Source organism: Somniosus microcephalus, chromosome 5, assembly GCF_052327205.1.
Source record: "Somniosus microcephalus isolate GS21.2 chromosome 5, FLI_Smic_1.0, whole genome shotgun sequence".
Classification (NCBI taxonomy): Eukaryota; Metazoa; Chordata; class Chondrichthyes; order Squaliformes; family Somniosidae; genus Somniosus; species Somniosus microcephalus.
Genome location: NC_140991.1, coordinates 132838173 through 132853530, shown reverse-complemented (window position 1 = coordinate 132853530; position 15358 = coordinate 132838173). Strand labels below are relative to the sequence as shown.

The 15358-nt window shown below is 41.3% G+C and overlaps 1 protein-coding gene across 3 annotated transcripts in view; it reads right to left on the bottom strand.

The window, feature by feature from the left end:
* Positions 1 to 13970, bottom strand: part of galnt4 (polypeptide N-acetylgalactosaminyltransferase 4) — a 46730-nt gene extending 32760 nt beyond the window's left edge. Inside the window, exon 1 of one of the 3 annotated variants that reach the window (XM_085988266.1) lies at positions 13598 to 13970. The gene's annotated coding sequence lies outside the window, so the exon portion shown is untranslated. Of the gene's footprint in view, positions 1 to 321; positions 342 to 13597 lie in introns of those variants that run through there. The other 2 variants (XM_085988264.1, XM_085988265.1) reach the window with 2 other exon arrangements.
* Between the last annotated feature and the right edge of the window lie 1388 nt (positions 13971 to 15358).

Here is a 15358-nt window from a genome sequence, read left to right as displayed (position 1 = left end):
ACCGTGGCCCGTCCGATATTCTTTTCTACCCCCCCCCACCCGTCCGATATTCTTTTCTCCCCCCCCCCCCCCCCACCTGTCCGATATTCTTTTCTCCCCACCCGACCCGACCCCCCCCCCCGACCTGAACCGCGGCCCGTCCGATATTCTTCTCTCCCCCCCCACCCCCGACCTGATTTGCGGGCCAGCTTAGTAGGAGTCAGCCGATATCCGGCTTTCCAGAGAAGCAGAAAGGGGAATGAGACACGGAACAGTCGCAAGAGGTAGCCTGAACTTTTAAAATTTATATTAAATACAAATTTCCCAGTCTTATAATAATACCTTCTGAAATCCGAAAAATTCCAAAAACCGAAACTCAGCTGGTCCCAAGGCTTTCGGATGAGGGATAGTGTACCTGTATTAGCAAAAATTAATTAAATCCGATAAGCAAGGGAACAATAATTATATCTCTGCACTTAACAGCCAGGGTTTTCACTTAAATTGTGGGCTATTGAGTGCAGAAGCAGAAAACCCGGCCAACATTTATAAATTCATCCCTGTCGGTTTACATTTACTATTTGAGGTACAAGATTTTTGTGAAAAAATAATGTCGAGAGAAATAATGAAAAATCTTACTGCCATGATTTCACATTTACTTTTGATGTCCCGTTTTGCTGGACCTTCTACATCTATCTATATAGTACTGAAGAATTGGCTAGTGTTACTCCCTGCAAATGGATCTTGTGGCACAGGCAAACCAGAAGCTGCAGTCTTGTGGGTTCTTGCCCCTGCAAATACCTCATACTCTTTAAGACTCATGCAATTTTAGATCACTAGGACCCACTGCACTTTATTTCTCTTCAAACCACTCAGGAAGATGGTATTATCAATGCACCACACTCAGGCTAGGCTCGGATTCCATATCAACTAACGAGATTCACTTACAAAAATTAATCTTTGATACAACAACAGCAGTAAAAGGCCTGATCTTTCAAGCAATGCTGTGCCCTTGACATCAGTGAATGTAGTAAGTTAATTTTCCAACTGTCTGCAAAGTGCTCCAGCACTGGCTTTCCATTTCATTTCACCAAGAATCACCCTGGTTCCCACACTTTTGTCATTGCCTTTGGTCACGCTCTCCCTTAGTCTCTCAGGCCAGAGGCTTAAATATCCCACTAGCCTTTGAACTGCCTGGAAGGCATGCCAAATTCTGTGTACACAAGAAAATGTTATATTCATAGCTTAATACCTCCTCTGACAGTTTCATCCCCTGTTTGAATAATCCCTAGGATGGTGTCATTTACAACTCCAAATCAAAGTCTTCCTGCTAGATTTAACGCATGAATACTGTTCAGAAGTCAAAGTCAAAAAGGAATCTTCCAGAAGCTCGACTTGTCGGAGCCTGGCAGCCATCCTGAAACTCAGTCTTAGCTTTAAAATTTATACAGCACACATGAAATTCGCTCATACTGTTGCAAGAAAGTTGTGGGTTCAAGTACCACTCAAGAGACTTGAGCGCATAGTCTAAGCTAACACTTCAGTGCCGAACTGAGGGGGTGCTGCATGGTCAGAGGGGTCATCTTTCAGATGAAACGCTGAACCAAGGCCCCATCTTCCCTCTCGGGTGGATATAAAAGATCCCATGGCACTATTTCAAAGAAGAGCTATACACATTTTATACACAAAGCTAATCTTTCCATCTACCTTTGCACACTGACAAAATCATGGATTTGTTACATTAAGGAATAGAAAAGACAAAAGACATTAAAAAAAAAGACAGAAAAAAAAAGCATAAAATATAAGATGCAGGAGGTAAGAAAGAGACAAAGTGAAAAATAATGTTAGATCATACGGAAAGCTTAATTTTCTTAGAAAGTCCTATTTTGTGCCTTTTGCTTTGAACAGCACTATAGGAGAGTGTTTTAAAAAGACACACCTCTGTGGTGCTGCTGGGGGAAATCTCTGCTTTGCCAGATGTAATAGGGATCTATGGGTACTACAGCTTACATTGACTCCAGTTGAAGCATGGGAGCAAGGTGATTGTCCTGCTCCTAAATCGCAGGAAAGTGTGGGAACCTGCAATAGCTTAACTAACAGCACGTTGCGGAAAATAAATTGGTTTTATTTTGTTACTGTGTTACAGACCACATTTTTGTCTCACTGGTAGAACGGATTGACAGTCTACTGATGATTCAATTTTGTTTGTGTGTTTAATTTTTTAATTATCCAGCAATTAAAATTATGCAATATAAATTACACAGGAAAGGAGTAATTTAATACTGAAAATAATTAATTTGTCAGATAATTTGTAATAAGTGGCTCTGAATTACAGAGCTGTACCATCTCATCTTAGTTAAAATATTTAGTGATATTTACTCAAACTAGAGCAGATCCAGTTATCAAAGGACTGTACTCGGTTATGCGTATTTACAAAATTGATTGCTCACATATTCTAGTTAGAAGTTACAACTGATTCAGTGCATGTTTCTGAGACTAAGCAGTAAAGTGATTAGGAGCAGCAACTTCCAAGCAACTTTTTTCACATCGGTACCACTTCTGGAAACTATGCATTAGGTGTGTGGGTAGTGATGATATGGTCTCATTTCAAAGCCTACGAAAAGGCTCCCTTAATTATAACGCATATATGAAAAATAGCTTTTATTACTTAAATAGCTACTTTAGTGGCAAACTTAATCCCACCTCTACTGCCATCAATGTTACCCCATTTATTTTAGTAGTCTGCAACATCCGTTAATAATTTACTGTGGAAAAAGTCTGAATTAACCACTTCATTTATAAATTATATATGCTCTCCAATATCCTTCTACATTCCCACACACCCAAGCATTAAAGCAAAACAGTAACTTGCTGCAAAGTTTTCTTCCATTTGAATAAAGGCTGTAGTCCAAGAGACACCACCTTTCTCCGGAATCAGTCAAGGGACAGTTAGATGTTGTGATCTGGGAAGCAGGCAGGCATCCGTAGGCTTCTATGGAAGGATCAGGCTTCTAGAGAAGGATGAGCTAGATAGCTAAATGCCCTCTTTCATCCTTTGTGATCATGCAATTTCAAATTAATAATAGGCCAGAACTTAATTATCATAAACTTTTCAGTTTTATTCATCAACTTTCCAATTGCTACTGGTAATGTTTTTCTGCTAAGATTGATGATCCAGTGTCCCAGTGCATTAAAAAAATTCTGGAAAGTCCTTTTTATAAAGTTGCAAAATGCAGTTAACCACAATATGCACATTTCTTGACTCAAACTGATATGCAGGTAAGAGAAGAATAAATGGCAGAGATGCGACTGTATAATTAAACAAAAATGAGACTTTTAACTTGGAAACTGAAGATCTGTTAAACTAAAGATTGTTTGTTACTTTCACAAAAATAATCTGATCAGAGAAATATCAAGCTCATTGCTGTTATTGCAGATCAGGTTAGATGAAGTAGGGTGGGAGGATGCTTGTGTGGAGCATGAACACCGGCACAGACCAGTTGGACCGAATGGCCTATTTTTGTGCTATAAATTCTATGTAGTGGATACTGGAGGGAAGGAGGCCACATTCCATTCTAGTGAACAGCCGCTAAACAATAATCGCAGAAAGTATGAGTGTGTGTCACATTGTGGCTTCTGGAGATTGCAAGATTTTCCAATAATAAGTGACTTCTGCACAAATGCTTTTGGCTGGTTTGTATCAGGCCTCTGGGCATGGGAGTCAGCTGAAGAGTGAGGGGAAAAACACAGCGGTGCCTGTGGTATGGATACTCTGAAGGTCTAGGGGTTGTATGGTGCCGTTTGTGAAAGGAGGCGAGAGGGTTCTTAGAACCAAGTTGATGAGTGTTTTTTAAAATGGTGCTTATGTGGTGAACTTTATTTTTTAAGAGTATAAAGGGGTGGGCGAAGAATTCTTATGGTGTCTACATCACATTTTTTGGTAGATTGTGAATGGGGAGGAAATTTAAATTGAGGAAAAGATTTGTTTATAGAAAGGGGAAAAAAAAAGACAACCATGTAACCAGTAAGGAAGAAGAAAACTGACACTCACTCATGACATAGAACTTTTATTATAAAGATACACACACGCACACAGGATGGCCACTCTACCACCATCATTATAAATATGGATCCTCATCTTGTGCTAGCTCACAGGTTAATCACATCTGATGAATACAAAAAGGTATCACTGTACAGTTCACATCAACAAGTTAATATTTAGACAGTATTAACTATTCAAACACTAGAATTATAAATAATGCAGAAGCAGAGTATGTTGTGAGTATGAATAATTAACTTTTACTTTACTACCGCAGGGTGCAACAACGTCACCCATCTCAACCCGATATAAGTTAAACTGCCAGCATTGCTGCATCTTTCAAGGGCCTCTTTTAAGCGTAAACTGTCTACTTGTATGTGCATTATAAGTTCTATATGCAACTTGCAATGGAATCACTTCAAAACAAGTAGCCCTGTGTTGCATTTTCAATTAGATGACAATAAATGTGCACTGAACATGAGAAATAAAGAAAAAGTAAAAAGCCAGATCAGAGGATAAACATGGACTACTAGTTTTATAATTAAATTATGATGCACATAAATCTCTGGTCAAAAAGTTTCTCCAAGGAAGATATTCAATTAAAAAGGGGTGACAAGATAGGGGTTCTTTTGAGCAAGAAATAATGAATCTGCATTTATAGTCATGTCTTAGATATCCCAAAGCAATTTTGAAGTGCTGTCATTCTTGTGATGTAGGCAAAGACAGCAGTTGTTCTGCACACAGCAAGGTTCACAAACAGCAATAAGATAAATGATCAGCTAATCTGTTCTTAGAGGGGATAGCTGAAGGAGAAATGTTGGCCAAAACACCAGTAAAACTCCCTGCCCTACTTCAAGTAGTGCAATGGGATCTCTTACAGCTTCTGAAACATGCAGATGGGGCCTCCAACAATGCAGCATCCCCTCAGTATTGCACTGAAATGTCAGCCTAGATTATGTGCTCAGGTCCTGAAGTGGGACTTTAATTCACAACCTCCTGACTCAAGAAAAGAGTGCTACCAACCGATCCAAGCTGACGCTGAAGTAACAGAAAATAACAGACTGAACTTTGCACCGACTTTCAAAAGGCCATTTAGCCTACCCAGCTCAAGGGTCCTAATCCAGAATCCAGACATAACTTTCATCGCCCTCCTGCTTTAGTGTCAATCTGATATCCTTCTGTGTTCTGCTGAAATGTTCTCTTTAATAATGGAAACAGATTCAGTTCCCTTATCCTTTCTATACATAGGTTAACAATCTGAGGCCAGTAAGTATCTTGACTGCCGTTGAAATCTTTTCAGACACTACCAAGTCATCCAGTAGTGAGTTGGTCTAGAGTTTTGCAGATCTAACATAGGTCTAGATTTGTGTTGGTCTACTCTAGCACTGTGGGGAAACTGGTTACAGTGAAATACCTGGCCAGTTTCTCCAACCTGATTTACAAGTCATGAAGTGTCAACTCTTAACTGCTATGCAGATTAAAACCCAAAGGTGACAACACCAGGAAAGTTGTTCAACACAAATTAACTTTTCTTTATCCTCCATCACCATCCTCTCTGATTATAATGTGTTGATGCAGTGACATGATTTTAGCAGTTCAACACATACATGAGCACTGGGGTAGGGAGAGGGAAGAGACAATAGTAGACTGCAATGTGGCAAAGTGAACTACTGCACATTTTGCGAACTAATTTAACACAGAACTGCAAAAGAACCAAATCACTAAGTCCCAGCATAACTCGGGTCATGCATTCTATGAACCCACTTATGTACCCCATCATTTTGCTTCCCTTGCCAATTGCTAACATACAATGATACTTTCAATTTGAAGTCAATCATCTTCCTGCTCACCTTCACAAGCCCTCTAACCAAAAAAGCAAGAGGAGAAAGCTCTCACTACAGTTGTGAAAATAACAGCATTGTTACCACATTCTTGTTCTAGTTGCTATGCTGCACTTCATAATGTCAACAATGGGCCAGAGTGGTCAACAATGACAGTTGCCCATTTACCCAATCAAATAAGTATTGTACGGAAATAAAAACTGTGGTCCATAATAGAGTTCACTCAACTACCCTGCAATATTGTAACCTCATTGTCTGCATGTCCAAATATTGTCTTCTACATTTCAATCAGGTATAGTTTTTTTTCTTAATAACGGCCTGGGTTTTTAGCCTCTCCCAGGAGATTACATTCGTAGAATCATAGAATAGTCATTGCTCCAGGTGGGTGGGAAGTTTATGTATTGCGATGCATAAAGCATCACATCTGTGTGGGATAAGCTGGATGGGTCAGTCGGTCTTTCCCTGCCTGTCATTTTTGTATGTTTTTATCTATCTTTACAATTTCAGTGTCTAAAGGACAATCTAATCAGTACATGTCTGAAGTCAGGACAGATAGTATCAATTTTTGTGAGTAAATCAGGCTACTTTTCTAACCCGAATATTTTGCATTTAGAGACACAAATGGATTGAAGGCAATTACTCTGGTCAAGAAAACTGGAATATTTAAAAGCTATGGCACACTTCTACCCAGTAAAGACTTAAATTTGAAGAAATCACTGGAGACATCTGTGTGGAACATTCTTAATAGCAGACAACAGTGAACACACTAGAAATAATTTCTGCAGTATAGATACTTAACCCAAATCTGCACATCTTGAAGCTGCTGGAGGCAATTACACAATATCTGTGTTGAAATTAATTGTCAGCTTGGCTGTCACCTCTGAGTCAGACAGGTTGTGGGTTCAAACCTCACTTCAAGGCCTGAGCACATAATCTAGACTGACAATTCAGTGCAACACTGAGGAAGTGCTGCATTGTCAGAGGTGACATCTTTCATTTGACGCATTACACGGAGGCCCCGTCTGCTTGTTTAGGTCAACACGAAAGATCCGATGGTACTATTCAAAGAGGAGCAGGACAGTTTGCCCGGTATCCTGGCCAATGTTTATCCTTCAACAAACATCACTCATTGCTGTGTATGGGATCCTGCTGTGTGCAAACTGGCTGCTGCAGTTCCCTAGATTACAACAGTGACAACAATTCAAAAGTAATTGATTAGCTGTAAAGCACTTTGGGACATCCTGAGGACATGAAAGATGCTATATAAATGCAAGTTATTACTTCCCTTACCCTCTAGTGTCAGCCGTGGCTCAGTGGGTAGCACTCTCGCCTCCGAGTCAGAAGGCTGTGGGTTTAGGTCCCACTCCAGAGACTTGAGCACAAAAATCTAGGCTCCAGTGCAGTACTGAAGTAGTGCTGCACAGGCAGAGATGTTGTCTTTCAATGAGTTGTTAAACCGAAGCCCCGTCTGCTCCCTCAGGTGGACGTAAATGATCCCATGCCCTATTTTGAACAGCAGGGGAGTTATCCCCGGTGTCCTGGCCAATATTTATCACTCAATCAACATCACACAAGAAAAACTCTCTGATCATTATATTGCGGTTTGTGGGAGCTTGCTGTACGCAACTTGGCTGCTGCGTTTCCTACATTACAACAGTGACTACACTTCAAAAGTACTTCATTGACTGTAAAGTGCTTTGGGACGTTCCAAGGTCATGAAAGGCACTATAGAAATGCAAGTCTTTCTTTTTTTCCCCCCTCTAGTAATGAAGACCAAGACTACATCAATAGCCCAGGTGCCAAAATCACTGTTATAATAAACTACAGATGTTTTTTTAAACTGTGAAGGCATGCACGCCATAGAGAACCTTTAATAAGCAATGGCTGTTTATGGTATGGCAAAAGAAATTATTACTTCATAGAAAATCATGTACTTTTTATGTAATTAAAATAAAAACAAAACTTTAAAAACAGAGTTCTTGGGACGAGCAAAGTAAACAAATTGGTCAGGAATGTAAATTATCATGCAGCAACTTATCACAGTAAAATTTGCAACACATGTGAGGCTATATACAGCCCACTATACTGGTTCAAGAATAAACAAAAATATCTTGTCCTGAATACCATTGTATTCCTACCATTTTGAATGGCTTTTTTGAAATCCCAGTGCACAGGACTTACTGGCCCAGAACTTCCGTTCGCAGCCCTCCCGCGGGCGGAGGGCTGCGATTTGGAAAAATCTCCGCCTGGACTGGAGGGTTCCTGGGAGGCGCAGAGTTCCGTTGCTGTGCTTCTTCAAACTGCTGGTGCGCAGGGCCCGCGTATCCCAGGGCGCAGGTAGTTCGCAGCGTCCCTGGGATCATGTGGACCATGGGGAGCCAATCAGAGCAGGGAATCTCCATTCATAGATTTGACAGGAAGACCTGTCAAATCTATGAATAGAGATCACCCCCAAAACATAAGTAAAACTTCAAATACATTTTTTTTTAAAAAGAATCACATTTTTAAACTGACTATAAATTACATAAATTAACTATTTTAAACAAAAATTTAAATTTTTGAAAAAAAATTAAAGTTTTTAACGGGGCTAAAAATAAACTTACCTTTCTTTAAAGTATTTTATTTAAAATGATAAATCAGTGGAAATTTTTTTTTTTTTTTTAAACTTTCTTCAACTCTTATCCTGGTAAAAGCAGGCCTTGCACCTGCTTTTACAGGCGCAAGAATTGTAAGTGTTTTCTGCGGGTGGAAGGTCTCCAAAAAACGGAATTCTCCACCAGCAGAGGCCCTGCTCTAGGGCAGGCGTCCGATCGGTCAAGAGCTTTCTTGACAGATCGTATATGCCGTTCTCCAGCGCATGTGCAGTGCATGCCTGAAACCGGAATTTCCGATGTCCCTACGGGTGAGTACACAGTGCGTACTCACTCGTAGGGATCGGAATTTCTGCCTCATAAACAATAACAATGTTTTAAAAGAAAACTACTCCCATTTGCTGCTAAAGAAAATTCTTTCCAGGGTACTCCCGATTTCGATTTTGGCATTAAGATCATCAAGTCTAAAAAATAAATCATGTGATCACATGCCACAGAAATTTGAATACTTAGTAAACGCATCACAGATAATTAATTGCCCTCCCCCTCCCAAAGCAGGAGAGCCATTGCCTCAGGGTGAATGCATCACTTGCTCAAACCTGAATCCACACAACTAGCACACTGAAGTCATTTTCTACTAATCCAAAAAAAACACTTTTTTTTGCTCATGCACTCAGAGTTTAGAATTACTTCTGATCTTCCTTGCTAGCCTCCTGATATCCTTTCATCAACTGAAAAAGCACCTGATGCTTCAGCTGCACACAACACAAAGAAGTGCAATGTAACATTAAGAACACAAGAACATAACAATTAGGAGCAGGAGTCGGCTATACGGCCCTTCGAGCCTGCTCTGCCATTCAATAAGATCATGGCTGATCTTTAACCTCAGCTCCACTTTCCCACCCGATCCCCATATCCCTCGAAACCCCTAGAGTCCAGAAATCTATCTATCTCAGTCTTGAATATACTCAACAATTCAGCATCCACAGCTCTTTGGGGTACATAATTCCAAAGATTCACAACCCTGAGTGAAGAAATTCCTCCTCATCTCAGTCCTAAATGGCTGACCCCTTATCCTGAGACTATGCCCCCTAGTTCTAGACTCTACAGCCAGGGGAACAACCTCTCCACAGCTACCCTGTCAACCCCCTCAGAATCTTGTATGTTTCAATGAGATCACCTCCCATTCTTCTAAACTGCAGAGAGTATAGGCCCAATTAACTCAGTCTCTCCTCGTAGGACAACCCTCTCATTCCAGGGACAACCCTCTCATCCTAGGGATCAATCTAGTGAACCTTCATTGCACTGCCTCTAAAGCAAGTATATCCTTCCTCAGATAATGAGACCAAGACTGTGCACAGTACTCCAGGTGTGGTCTCACCAAAGCTCTGTACAATTGTAGCAAGGCTTCCTTATTCATGTACTCCAACCCCTTTGCAATAAAGGCCAACATGCCATTTGCCATCCTAATTGTTTGCTGTACCTGCATGCTAACGTTCTGCGTTTCCTGTATGAGGACACCCAAGTCTCTCTGAACACCAACATTTAATAGTTTCTCACCATTTAAAAAATATTATGTTTTTCTACTCTTCCTATCAAAGTGAATAACCTCACATTTCCCCACATTATACTCAATCTGCCACCGTATTGCCCACTCACTTAACCAGTTTATATCCCTTTGCATGCTCTGTGTCCTCCTCGAAGCTTACTTTCCCACCTAGCTTTGTATCATCAGCAAATTTTTCAGTCCGTTAACGAATCCTCTATCCATGCTAATATAGTACCCCCAACCCCATGAGCACTTATTTTGCATAACAACCTATTATATGGCACCTTATCGAAAGCCTTTTGGAAGTTCAGATATACTACATTCACTGGCTCCCCTTTATCTACCCTGCTAGTTACATCCTCAAAAATCTCTAATAAATTTGTTCAACACAATTTCCCCTTCATAAAACAATTCTGACTTTGCCTAATAATATTATGATTTTCTAAGTGCCTTGTTACCACTTCCTTAATAATGGATTCCAGCATTTTCCCGACAATTAATGTCAGGCTAACTGGCCTATAGTTCCCTGTTTTCTCTCTCCCTCCTTTCTTGAATAGTGGGGTTACATTTGCTACCTTCCAATCCACAGGGACCGTTCTAGAATTTAGGGAATTTTGGAAGATCACAACCAATGCATCCACTATCTCTGCAGCCACCTCTTTCAGAACCCTAGGATGTAGGCCATCGGGTCCAGGGGATTTGTCGGCTATTAGTCTCATTTAGTTTCTCAAATACTTTTTCCTCGACTGATCTTAATTACTTTAGGTTCCTCAATCTCAATCGCCCCTTGGTTCACTGCTATTTTTGCTGTGCTTTTTGTGTCTTCTACTGTGAAGACAAATACAAAATATTTGTTTAAAGTCTCTGCCATTTCCTTATCTCATTATAATTTCTCCTGTCTCAGCACCTAAGGGACCAACGCTTACTTTTGCTGCTCTCTTCCCTTTTACATACTTGGAGAAGCTCTTAAAATCTGTTTTTATATTACTTGCGAGTTTACTCTCGAATTCCATTTTCTCCCTCATCAATTTTTTGGTTATCCTTTGCTGGTTTCTAAAACTCTCCCAATCCTCAGGCTTACTGCTATTCTTCGCAACATTATGAGCCGCTTCTTTTAATCTAATACTATTCTTAATTTCTTTAGTTAGCCACAAATGGATCACTTTTCCCATGAAGTTTTTATTTCTCAAGGTAATGTATATTGTTGAGAATTTTGGAATATTACTTTAAATGTTTGCCACAGCTTATCTACCGTCATACCTTTTAATCTAATTTCCCAAGCCACCTTAACCAACTCGCCCCTCATACCTATGCAATTGGCTTTATTTAAGTTTAAGATTATAGTTTTGGACTTGTGTGTCACTCGCAAACTCAATGTGAAATTCTATTATGATCACTATTCCCCAGATGATCCTTTACTATTAGATTACTAATTATCATTGTAGTCTATTTTCAGAAAAACAAATCCTGCTTCCCCTCCCATGTTTGGTTCTCTAGACATTCAAAGTCATACATTTCCCATCCACCCTTCACCACTTATGAGCAACTAGTGTTAGATTGTTTTTTGTCTTATTTTTACATTTTGCAGGGTTCAGTGTTATGTCAACTTTCATTTATAGAGCGCCTTTAATGTAGAAAGCATCCCTATTTACTATATTGGAAGGTGGGGGCAGGAGTAGAGGAAAATAAAATAAACATAAAAGAAATAAAGGAGCAGATGACAAGCCAAGATGGAAGATTTAGGATAAAGTTTGGCTGAAAAGATGGATTTTGGAAGGTTTTTACAGGTGGAGAGTGAAAAGGAGAAACAGAATGGTATAGGGAGAGTTCAGAAGAATTGAACTGAGTGACTGAAGATTCTGCCATGAGTGGTAGAACAAAAGGAGAGGGCATACACAAAAGGCCAAGGACACAGGAGGAGATGCAAGGCTGGAGAAGGTTGCAGAGATAGGGTTGGTAAGGCTGCAGAGTGATTTAGAGGTGAGGACAAAGATTTTAAATTCAATGCATTTGGGGACAGGGAGCCAGTGTTGACCTGTGGGGGTGGGGGTGATGGGTGAACAGGAATTAGTGAAGGACAGGATATGGGCAACTGGATTTTGAACAAGTTGGAGTGAGAGTGGAGAACAAGAGGCCAGCAAGGAGGATACTGATAATGTTATAAATTATTTCCACTGTTTGAGTCAGCAACTACAGGGTGTAAATTTATCACGAAAAGATGCAGTGGAGGGTATCTTCGCAATTGTATCATGAATATCAAGTCAATTTGACAGTTTTCAGATCACATTAACACAATCTGTATTGCAGCTCCAGTTTAAGACAACCAATTGAAGGACAAACCACAATTGAAGGACAAACCAATTTTTTTTTAATGAATTGCTCCAAGACCACCTTAAGAACATAACTGCATATTGCTTTTACTTCAGTAACTTCAACTGGTGCATAGCAAACTTTTTAAACTTTCATTCTAAATAAAATTAGTTAGTGGAGCTCTGCATATTCATATTAAGGTGAATAACCAGGGGGCATAGATTTAAAGTAATTGGTAGAAGGATTAGCAGGGAGTTGAGGAGAACTTTTTTCACCCAGAGGGTGGTAGAGGCAGAAACACTCATCACATTTCAAAAGTACTTGGATATGCACTTGAAGTGACATAACCTACTGGGTTACAGACCAAGAGCTGGAAAGTGGGATTAGGGTGGATAACTTTTTGTTGACCGACACAGACACGATTGGCCAAATGGCCTCCTTCTGTGCCATAAATTGCTATGATTCTATGACTACATATGTAAGTGCAGAAGCCCATCTTGACCCAGCACAAAGTGACACAAGCTAGATGGCACGACTCCTCGCTGTTCTCATCGTAAACACAGGTACCCAGTACCTCCAGGAGAACTGCTCCAACAGATGTTGAATAACAAATTTAAATTCAGGAAAAAAGTATTGGCTACCCCTCGCAGAAGTAAAGCAACTTCAAGAATAAAATCTAAACAATAGCAGTATTTTTACAAGCCTAAAGATCTTGCCGTATTGCTGCCATTCTTCAAAACACAAGGTTGACAGTGAAATACTTCAAAGATTCAGATCTACTTCGAATCGGACTCCAGCACTTCAGTATAACCGAGAACTGCACTGACCACCAGAATGGCAACTGTAGCAGCTTCCGTTACAGAAGTTATTCTGTTCACCTGAGTGTCTACGGGTAAACAATGCAATTAAAAAATAAAACAAGTACATTTTTAAAGTATGTCTGGACACTAAGTATCGAAGTGACTGTCTAAGGCCTGCACGGCGGCACAGCGGAATCTGCTACTTTTGGCAACTTCGGTGATATTGTAACTCAAGTGACATGAGCGGGTGGGTGATAATGAAAGTTAGTTTTCATACTGTCGTGTGAGCAGCTTCCATGAAACCAGCACCCGGGGTAGTGCGGCCTGGGCTGCCGCATTTCTGAAACTTCATTTCAAATAAAGTTGTCCCTGGGTCCGTCAGAGGAGAGGTTTTTTTTTTAAAAAGGAGAGAAGCGTGGAGTGGGCGGGAGAGAGAGAGGGGGAAAAAGAGAAAGAGGCGTGGAGGGGGCTCTTCGTTTGTTCACACTCACCATAACCGCACTCGGGATTCGGACCCACTACATTCCGGCCAAAGATTGAACCGGCCCGAGCCGGCGGGTCAGTTCCTGCGGCCGCCTCGCACCATGTCCCTTCGTCGATGTCCGCTCAGCCCAGGCGCAACTGGTGGCGACCTAGGGGAGCCCTCGCCGACTGTGGGGTGGGACGGCGGCTGGTCCTGGGCTTGCGCTGTGCTGTCCTTTCCTGCCCTGTCCAGCCTACACCCTCACTCCCTCCGCCAGGAAGTCCTCGTCCTTCCCTCACACACCGAGTCTAAACTCCAACACAACGCATTGTGGGCCAACTACCCGACCCGGGCAGGCACAGCCTATAAAAAGGAGGCGGGAGATTTAGCGGGGCCGTTGTTGCCCTTTCTTGGAGTGTGTGGTTACCAGTTGACAGATTAAATTAAACTCCTTGATCTTCTCGCTCCCTCTTGCCTTTGTTGCAGAGTGTCTTTGCATTGCTCTGCTGCTTCTCTTTTATTGTCTGTGAAAAAATTGTTCTTGGGTTGAGGGCAAGGCTGTATTTATTGCCCATCTCTGAGTTGTCCTAAGAAGGTGCTGGTAGGCTTTCTACTTGAACTGCTGCAGTTCCTGTGGTGATGGTGTTAGGTGGGGAATTTTGAATATTGAGCCAGGAACAGGGATATATGCCCAAGGCAGGATGGTGTGTGTGACTTTGAGGAGAACTTGGAGGTGATGGTGTTCCCACAACATTGCTGCTGTTGTCTTCAGTGGTAGAAGGTGCCTGGAGGTTAAGCTTGGGGAGTTGCAGCAGTGCATCCTGTAGGTACTACATACTGCAGCCAAAGTGCACCAGTGACAGAAGAACTGGATATTGAATCCAGTGGTTGGGACAATGATCAATCCGACTGCTCTATACTTGATGGTGTTGAGACTTCTTGAGTGCTGTTGTGGCCATCCCAGTGAGTGATGAGCATTCCATCAGACTCCTGACTTGAGTCTTTCAATGGTGCAGAGGCTTTGAGGGATCAGAAGGTAAGCTATTCGTTACAAAATATGCAGCTTCTGTCCTCTTGTAGCCACAGTGTTGATATGGTTGGTCCAGTTAATCTTCTGATCAGTGGTGATCCCCACAATATTGATAGTGGGGGTCTCCGCGATGGTGGTGCCATTGAAGGTCAAGGGGAGGTAGTTGGACTTTCTCATGTTGGAGATGGTCATTTCCTGGCAAACATTACTTGTCATTTGTCAGCCCAAGCCAGGATGTTGTCCAGGTCCTTCTGTAGGATGGCACAGGCTGCTTCATTATCAGAGGAGTTATGTATGGTGTGGTATCTTGAGGTGGCCATAGATGGAGACGGACACCGGTTAACTCTGTAACATGGTTTAATCAACTCTTGCACATAAAAGCTTCTGCCATGAGGCAGCAAAAACAAGGAGTACAACAGTACAGATCAGACTTAACTCAAGAGAGCAATTGCCACAGCACCACCTGGTGGATCAGGTTACTCATAACCTCCCTGGTTACTACACTCCTCCCCCCTTAAGATTGCCGTATGCAATTCTTAAACAATAACCCTTACTAGGTACTACATTTTAATTAACCAGTATGCTCTAACCATGGTTAACCCCTGACTAATTTAACAGGTTTGTATAAGTCTTTCTGGTTGCTTGTGAATCCTTTGTGAACGTCTTAATTCCACTTGTGGTGGATTCTCAGATTCATTCGCACTTGAGATTGGAGTAGTCTCTGATGTTGGTTTTACTCTGTCCCACTGTGGCCTGGCA